Raw genomic sequence first — 7,150 nt, 5'->3', positions numbered from 1 at the left:
AACCATAAGACAGACCATAAGGAATGTTTGAAGTTCTAACATCTTTTATTTTACATCTGATATCTAAGATGTTATTTCTAGCAAATTCCTCAAGGATTTGTAAACTGCAATGCCTTACCAACTGGGGAGCAAAATGAACAATGATATACCAGCCGACTACTTCACACAGTGCTGAATGAATCTCTCTAACTTGCTGTAAAGCTTAAACTGAGCTATGAGGGCTGGCTCATTCTAACTGCTCTTGAAAAATGGGAAGCAGGAGAAGAGTCAAGAAAATACAGCCTATCATTAATATAGTCTAGATGCATTAATTACAGATGAGAAATCAGAGAGATGAACTGAGTTTCCCCAAGCCAAAAAGGTAATACCAAAGGGAAGACCAGAACCCAGGACATCTATTTCCCAAACTCTTTTCTTTGATACCAACTTTACAAAGATGAAATGCTTTTTAATATACAGCTCTACAAAAGATAAGCCAGTTGACCAAAACAAACAGGAAGTTGTGAAGTCGGATTCAGTGCCTATCTTGAACCTCTATACCATCCTTCTAATAATTGCCCCATGACGGAGTGGAAGAACAAATACCAAAAATGTGCCAAGGAGAACAAAAAAGTAATGCTCTTCAGTGAACAGTTCATAACTTAATTTATCTGCGTCTTTTGGAAGAATTATGGCAACTAACCTAAAATTGTGGAAGGTGAGGGTCTTTAATAAGATGGAATACAGGGACGCCTTGGTGGCTCAGTTGGTTAAGCAACTGCCTTTGGCTCAGGTCATGATCCTGGAGTCCTGGGATCGAGTCCCGCATCGGGCTCCCTGTTCAGCAGGGAGTCTGCTTCTCCCTCTGACCCTCCCCCCCTCATGCTCTCTCTCTCTCATTCTCTCTCTCAAATAAATAAATAAATAAATAAATAAATAAATAAATAAATAAGATGGAATACAAAGTTTAGATGGGATAAGAAGTTTAGAAAAATTATGGAACTCAGGTTTACTGGGATCTGCCTGAATCTAGGTCATATATAAGTCTCGATTTTAGAAATAATATATTAAATCATCAGAGTGTTGGATCTGATAAATGTGGCTGAAATAACAGGATATTCACATAAAAATCCATTAGTAATGCATTTAGATATGTCACAAATACCTAATCAGTGAATATTAGGCATTGTTGATTATTTTATCATGATGTAACAGAATGCATTTGTGAAGATATATTCTTCATTAGATTAAAATGTTGATGATAAAAACCGTATTCAAAACAGGGCAGTGCCTGCTAAAGATCAGTCGGAAATGAGTTGGGTGGAAAAGCTAAAGGAGAAGCAAAAATGAGGAGATAAATCAAAGGCTGAAGTCTAAATAGATCGTACATAGAAACTACATAAAACCATGAAGTAGTCTCTAGTGTGTACTTACATAAACAAATCTTCCCTGTAATCTGCAGGAGAAACAAAAGAGAGTGGGTTGGGGGGAGAGGGTGAAGAGGAGAATAAACAGCTATATTTCTCCATCCCTTCTAGCTCCCCTCTGTGTTTAAACCTATTAATGAATGCATCAGGAGAAGGTCATCTCTAGAGGCAGAAAAGTGTAGTCACTTCAGAAAAGTTCTGCTCTAATGATTTATATTGTGTAGTTTCCTTACTGGTGTTTTTAAGAGGCACAATCTTAATGAGTCAGTCTTAATTCATTTCACTTTTGAGCCATCAATAATCTATTACATATTTTTTCAGTTAAATGAAGTATCTGCTTTCTGATTTTCATAACAGGCAATATACTTAAAGAACTCAACTGTGCAAACTGCAACTGAATGAATTTCATAGCAATATCTGTGTGTCTCTCTTAAGTCCAGATTTCCAATTTACCAAATTTCAGAGTTATTGGCCAATTTTTGTATAAGAAATCCTAAAGACAGGGATGCCATCTTTGTATTCCTTTTATGCCCAAAGTCTAACAAGGGGACTGGTATATAGTAGGTACTTAAAATATATAAGGAATAAATACACGTGTAAATATGGGAAATAAATGCTAATATGACAGAACTTAAAAGGGTTAGATTTTGCTTTTGAATGATTTTATTTTTTTATGTTGTGATTTAAAAGCAGGCAGTTTCTTTTTTATCATACACTTTACATACTTTTTCTTTCTCCATTTGCTGTGGTATCTATGATGGTTTAAAAACAGTAATAGTTGAGCTGTAGAGGGAAGAGAGCCCTTGCCACTGTGAGCTGGCCTGGCTCTGGGGCCCAGGCCACAGGCCTTTGGATGGGGAGTCTTTGCTGGTGACTGTCACCTCAGCCCTTCCCATGTGGCCGCAGTGGGGTTGCTCTGCTGTGCTCCATTACCTTCTTCTAAAGATTCATCCTGACTTATCTGCACACTCGCCTGCTGAAGAATGCAATGTCTTCATTAACTTGCTTAAGGAATGTCACAAAAATCACAGCATTCTGAAATTTTTTGGTCATTGCAATGATCTTAATCTGGAGATGAGAAAATGCTTGAAGAATGAGTACATGGAAAAGAGGACCAAGAGCAGGGAGCATGACAATGCATGTGAAAAAAACCCTTTTTTTTTTTTTTTTTTAAGTACACACTTTTTTTAAGTGGGGCTTGAAGTCACTACCTTGAGATCCAGAATCTCATGCTATTCGACTGAGCCAGCCAGGTGCCCCTGAAATACTTTTTAATCCTGCAGAGGAATCTGAAAAATAAATTACAGGCATACGTCAGGAAAAAAAAAAGAAAGAAAAAAATAGTTGGCTTTATTATGAATTTTATGATACCATCAAAATTCAATCTGGAGAATAAAAACCTATATATCCTTTATATATATATTTGTATAAATTTGGTAAATAATAACTTTTATATGTAGAATAAAATAAAAAATTTCCTGCATCTATATATGTTATGCCTAATATTCCCTTAAGTAACTTGATTTGATTCCATTGACATTGTTGAGAGTTCAAACAAAGCTTTCGTGTTTGCTTGTTTGTTTTTAACCACAAAATCACCCTGTATTCTAAAAAAATTGACAAATGAGTATAGCACAGTGAGCAAATGCAGACTGAATATTGTCTTTAGAAAACCTCTATGTGGATCTGTCACCACCATGGCTGCTAAAACATTGGAAGTACTGCAGAAACAGTGAGGAAACTAAATGAAATGGTAAATAATTGTCCTGTCATCTGAGCATAGATATGAATGAATATGCTTTCTGTCTTAGTCTGGTGAGATTGCCATAAAAAAAATACCAGAGACCAGGTGGTTTAAACAGCAAAAATGTATTTTCTTACCACCCTTGAGTCTGGATAGCCCAATAACGGGGTGCCAACCTGGTCAGTTTGTGGTGCAGGCTCTCGTCCTGGCTTGCGGATAGCTGTCTTCTCACTATGTCCTCACGTGGTGGAGACGGAGAGAGATCACTCTCTTTTCCTCTTCTTACAAGACCACCAATCTCATCTGATTATGACCCAACCCTTAATTACCACCCAAAAATTCTCACTCTGAATATAGTCATATTAGAGGTTGGGACTTCAACATATGAATTTCAGGGAACGCAATTCAATCCAAAGCACTTCCCTGAACTAATTTCACTTGCAAATGACCATGTGGGATAAATGAATGAATAGAGACTAAGAAAAAGGCAAAGCCAGAATCCATTTTAGAGTAAGTAAAGTCACTTAAATTGAAATCTTGTTGTACCTTGAGTCATTGTGTTTGCAATAATACAGATCTGACGATGGCAGATACAGGAAAAACGTGATGGGGTAGATGTACTTTGTTCCATCCAAAATTGTTGAAATAAATCAACAGGTATTTTCCCCGATTTTAAGTTGGCGGCTTTAATTTAATCGTCAAGTTATCCCTTCTGGGAGATTCTTTTTTTTTTTTTTTTTTTTAAAGATTTTATTTATTTATTTGACAGAGAGAGAGACAGCGAAAGAGGGAACACAAGCAGGGGGAGTGGGAGAGGGAGAAGCAGGCTTCCCGCCGAGCAGGGAGCCCGACGTGGGGCTCGATCCCAGGACCCTGGGATCATGACCTGAGCCGAAGGCAGATGCTTAACTGACTGAGCCACCCAGGTGCCCCCCTTCTGGGAGATTCTGAGCATGTGAAAATCGTTGCCATATTTTTCCCATCTTAATTTCCTCGTCCTACATTTGCGTGCACCCCAATCCCTTTTTCAGCCTGCTGATTGCTGCCCTTAATGCTGCTGCACTATGGCAATAATACGACACTCACTTCAGTAAGAAGCTTTCTGCGTATCTTGCTTTCATTTCCTGTTCTATTTGCTATAAACATAGTTATTTCCATTCTGTTGCTTTCAGTCACATATGGCATTTTGAAACAGTTAAATAAAGAGATTATCAATATTAGATCTATCTCAGCTGTAAAACCTACATTTATGGAGAAATATGATCTATTCAATTTCATTTCTGAAAGCCCAGCATCCAAGTGATGGTCATAAATTCACATGATTACCCTAAGCATTAGATTTTGCATTTGGATCACTATTTAACTGGAAAAAGAAATCAAACATTCATGCAAGCAAGGAAGCAGCTCTCTATTAATGACATGTGCAAGGAAACTGCAAAATATAAATGATTCTGACTAAGATCATCAATAAAACCTGACACTCAAACAGAATGACTCCATAGTATCTCCTTTGGGGACAGAGAGCATGAGAAGAATATTAATATTTTGCCAAATTCAACATTTTTCAGGAAATCACTTTCTCTGTTACAAATTTGTCAGGAAAACTGTAAAATAGTAAAAATGATATATACTATGGTCTGTAAAAATGCAAAATACATATTGACCAATATTTAATTGAAGACTTCCTGAAAGAGCTTCAGTAACATCAATTATTTTAAACATAATATTATTATAATCAGGCCTGATCCAGATCCTAAGGAATGATGTACCTAAAACAGTCACTTAACAAATAAAACTTTTTTAAAAACCATAATTTTGATGATTACAGAAAATAAACAAGCTCATTTAGAACATTCCTGCAGTGAAAAGGAATGATGCTTACATATCTGAGAAAATACATAAAAGAAATTAATAATGGCATTTACTTTTTGTTATGATCTGGGAAAAATTCTGAAAAGTATTATTTCACTGAAAAACAAATGCATTTGATTCACCTTTGTTCCTTTGGCCCCTCTCCTGACAATAGTCCAACTTAACCATGAAAGGAAAAGGGAGTCACCAAAGGAAGTCGCTTTCTTGGCACTCTGACTAGCTTCTCCCTGGTTATTCTGATAGTATATCCCTTAGGAATGTTTGGGGACTAAGACATATAGATGTTATAATTGAAAACCAAACAGGGGCTAATGTCCACCACAGGGGAGATAATTAGAAAAATCATGTATTGGGCTACTGTTGTGAATGATAATCAAGTAGAGCTCTATCATTTGATTACAAGCCTCATTCAGTAGAGCCCACGTGTTCTTGGGCATGAAGTGATTAAGCAGTAAACATGCTGAGCTGCTGCTGGGGGGTAGAGGGATGGCAGAGATAGGAGGGATGGCAAGGAGTTGTTTATTAGCATAGCGAGGAAGCGTCATGGTGCTGAACAGAAGAGAAGAGAACCAAATTGAAGAACAGTGCTCAGAGAAACTCAGAAAGGACACCATGATCTTACATAGTCATTTCTGGTATTAAGCAACAAAACAGGCAGCCCACATTTTACAGATCATTTTCTTGCCATTAGAAATAATAGATTTGATAAAGATTGAACTTTGAGATAAGTGTAAGCACGAGTTATGGTTATCATAATTACGAGCTGTGCCCATTTTCAAATGCATGCCCACTCCACCAATAAATGAGAATCTCCTTGATTGGGGTCTTGGCACTGTTAAAATGTGGTAAATTCTGACCTACAAAGTTTGAGAGCCTCTGGCACATATAAAAATAAACACCTTCAAAAAACCAGCACTATCTTCTCTGAAGCAAGAAGAGATATCTGAGCAAAACATCGAGGAATAAGAGCAATCTGGGACACATAAAATAAAGTCCAGAGCAGATCCGACAGAAAAAAAATATTTTGTTGGCTACACACTTAAGCAGGCCAAAATTAATACTAAAATCCTCTGTGTATTCTTTATGGCACATTTAAATGTTGACAAACTTTCTGGCTTATGGATCTGAATTGAAGGAACACATCTTGAGGAATTTGTTTCTGTTTTTTTTTTTTTCCCCAAATGGAAACTCTCTCATAATTTATTTAAGGACTTTCACAAAATTCCTCTGCTATGAGTTAAGAACAAAATAAAAGACTGGAAAATCTTTAGCCAAATCTCACATAGGATACAACAAAGATCCCTTTGAAACTTGTTCCACCATATTAGAAATCTTAGTCTAATATCTGAATTTTTATCTAATCACCAGTAGGATCATTTATGCTTATTTCCTTATTTCCTCCATTTCATCTTTTTAGGATGCCCTTTTGGTGTGGGTGAACCATAGTCCATATAGTCATCTATGTGGTAAGTGCATTTGGTTCTGATGATTTTACAACATACTATCAAGTAAGAAACGTATTGCTAAGAATCTTTAGCACTTACATATGTTCATCTTCAGAAACCTCAGGTTTAAATTCCCTAACTAGCAATTTTTAAAGTAGGGGGACATATACACTCTTTATGGCTACCAAGAATTTTATGAATAAATATAATGAAAATGTAAGGCAACCTAACACTATGCAAATGATTTGGCCATTGATAATTATAAAACATGGCACATGTTCAAGAATATGAAACTTCCCAAAGCAGTGTGCCCTATAGAAACATGTATGAAAGTGTTCTTTCTTTCAGAAAACAAGCCAGTGGGTAATTCTGATCATTGATAAATGTCTGGTAATTCTGATTGCACAGATCCTTTGGAAAATCTATTTCTCGTATATGCTGTGAATGAATGTGTTCCAGTAGGGTTAACTGTACATTACGTACTATATCTCACATTGGATATTAAAGGAGATAATTCTCTAAATTGTAGTTATTCAGGATATGTTTGAAAAAGCTACTGTCTGTAGCTTTTCACATAAATAAAAAGCCTTTCAATAAAAAGCTATTGTTTTATATATTATATCTATTTAGTATACTGCTATAGCATATATTCATAACAGTAATGTAAAATTACGCAAAACAAT

The 7,150-nt window shown here is 36.2% G+C and overlaps 1 pseudogene; it reads left to right on the top strand.

The window, feature by feature from the left end:
• The first annotated feature begins 561 nt into the window (after positions 1–561).
• Positions 562–2,706, top strand: LOC118530041 (COX assembly mitochondrial protein 2 homolog pseudogene; annotated as a pseudogene).
• The last annotated feature ends 4,444 nt before the right edge of the window (positions 2,707–7,150 follow it).

Source organism: Halichoerus grypus, chromosome 2, assembly GCF_964656455.1.
Source record: "Halichoerus grypus chromosome 2, mHalGry1.hap1.1, whole genome shotgun sequence".
Taxonomy (NCBI): domain Eukaryota; kingdom Metazoa; phylum Chordata; class Mammalia; order Carnivora; family Phocidae; genus Halichoerus; species Halichoerus grypus.
Note: the sequence above shows the minus strand (reverse complement) of the source record. Positions and strands in the feature narration are given on the sequence as shown.